The sequence below is a fragment of the Saccostrea cucullata genome, unplaced genomic scaffold (assembly GCF_032062105.1).
Source record: "Saccostrea cucullata isolate Sc308-1 unplaced genomic scaffold, CSIRO_AGI_Scuc_v1 ctg5131, whole genome shotgun sequence".
Lineage (NCBI taxonomy): Eukaryota > Metazoa > Mollusca > Bivalvia > Ostreida > Ostreidae > Saccostrea > Saccostrea cuccullata.
The window spans coordinates 2,653-4,996 of NW_026930425.1; the positions used below are offsets into that span (position 1 = coordinate 2,653).

A 2,344-nucleotide genomic window follows, 5' to 3' on the forward strand; every position below is an offset into this window, starting at 1 on the left:
ACTAAGATTTTTAACTTGGTTATACCCTTGCAATATTAGAAGTTATAGATGACCTCTAAACTGCATATATTATAGTATAATTGCTAAAAATCCTGTGACGTCGACATCACGTGACAAGTCTAAATAAAAATTCTAAATGTTTCCAGTAAAGTCCTGAAAAAGAATCGCGCATCCTAATAAAGTATGTATTTTTCATCTTAAAAAATCGCCGATATTTCCATTTGTAACCTTAACTGTACTGCGTAGTGATAGATCAAATTGTCACATACGTTTTTTTCCTGTTAATTTTTTAGGCCTTTATGTACTTAGTGAATTATTAACGGATGTTAGATTGCCTGATTACAACAAAGACAAGATCACCGATGTTTGAGATCAGCATATATAATGCAGAAAAACAATTGATTGGAAGTTCTTTAGTTGGAGATGAACAAAGTTTTTACATCTTACATGAATTTATTATTATGAGTGATTATTATCATGTAATAAATATGATAAAACTGTCCTAGAAAAGTATCCATCCATAGATGGCGTTTGTATTGTACCTTTTAAAGCGGATTACTAAGTAAAAAGATTGTTTTTACAGGAGGAACTGTTGATATAACTGTGCACGAAAAAGTGGAAAATAGAAGATTGCGAGAAATTCACAAAGCTACCGGGGGAGCTTGCGGTGGGACGGCAGTTGACAAGGAATTTGAAAAACATCTCACGGACATACTCGGAGAAAAAGTCATGGAAAAACTTAGAAAAGAGAAACCAGAGTACTATCTCGATATTTTTCGCGATTTTGAGGTAGTAAAGAGGTCATTAGCCTCGGAGAGAACATACCCAATTCGAATGTCAATACCAGCTGTTACCCTAAACGAGTTGTGCGAAAAAAACGTAGGAAAAACCTTGGAAGAAGTATTTGAAAGATCGGTGGGATCAAAAGTTGAGAGAGACAAGATAAATATAAATGTAGAAACCATGAAAAGCTTCTTTGACCCGTCTATTCACGAAATAATTGAACATATGCAAAAAGTTGTTGATAATCCGAAGACAAAAGGAATATCAATCATTTTGCTTGTAGGGGGTTCAGCGGAATCCATTTATATACAAACAGAAATTAAGAAGTCTTTTAATTCTGTTCGATTTGTTATGCCTCCAGAGGCAGGATTGTCAGTGGTTAAAGGGGCTGTGATTTTTGGACATGATCCATCACTAATAAAATCAAGAATTCTTCGGTTTACATATGGAATGAGTATTTGCCCAGAGTTCGATCCTAGATTCACCCAGAGGCGAAGAAAATCACAGTTGGTGGCGTAGATAGATGCCGTGATTGTTTCGATGTTATAATTTCTGCGGGAACAGAGGTAGAGATAGGGCATAGAACATGCCGTGTATGTACACCAACCTCCCCCTTTCAACTCTTAGCGGCGGGAAAAAAATTCTGCACTTCTGAAAAAGAAGTAAAATATACAGATGACGAAGGGTGCTTCTTACTTGGAGAATTGCCAGTTCCACTTCCTATGAATCTGCTCATGGGATTATTTGGTCAAAATGAGCAACCTTTCATCGTATGTTGCATCTTTGGAGACACCGAATTACAAGTTATAGCTATTGATGTTTTCAGCAGTACTCCTATTAGTTGCACACTTGAAATGAGAGAGGAAGAGGACGAGGGGGACAATGAAAACCAAGAATGACTAAATGATAATAACAGATCGTTGTGTAAGCAGAACTTCTGTTCTTCTTTGTAAATCTTTCATTTTTAACCTGTACATGTATAGATAAATATATTTATATCTTCTAATGCTAGGCTCACCACACTCATAACTTTAGATAAGTTATGCCATTTATTTAAATGACGGTATAATTTTAGATTTCACACGCAACATAGTTTGAACTTTATTTGGATTCTTCCCTGGAGTTGAAGAGTTCCAATAAATAAAAGTTATGCAATGCTTTAGTGTCTATATGGATTTGTACACCTCTTTTTCTAAAACAATTTTTGATGAAAAAAATCTGTAATTTATGTTTATTTTTCTTTGAATGATGCAAAATTTTGAAATTTTTTCAAGACCCTGGTAACGCATGCTGATTTTTTATCTAGGAACATGTAATGGTATTAGAAGTTTAAAGGAGTTTTCCATTTAAGTATAGTTGCTTGGTCCCTTTTTATGCTCCGGATCGATAGATCCGAGGCGTATATTGTTTTTGTCCTGTCTGTCTGTCTGTTTGTTTGTTTGTTTGTTTGTTTGTTTGTTTGTCCCCAAACTTTAACCTTCGCCATAACTTTTGAACCATGAAAGGTAGAAACTTCATATTTGGTATGCATACTTCACTAATAAGGTGCTTTCAAATGACA

General features: G+C 34.9%; 1 pseudogene; it reads left to right on the forward strand.

Annotated features, from left to right (window-relative positions):
* Nucleotides 1-583: 583 nt before the first annotated feature.
* Nucleotides 584-1,682, forward strand: LOC134228529 (heat shock 70 kDa protein 12A-like; annotated as a pseudogene).
* The last annotated feature ends 662 nt before the right edge of the window (nt 1,683-2,344 follow it).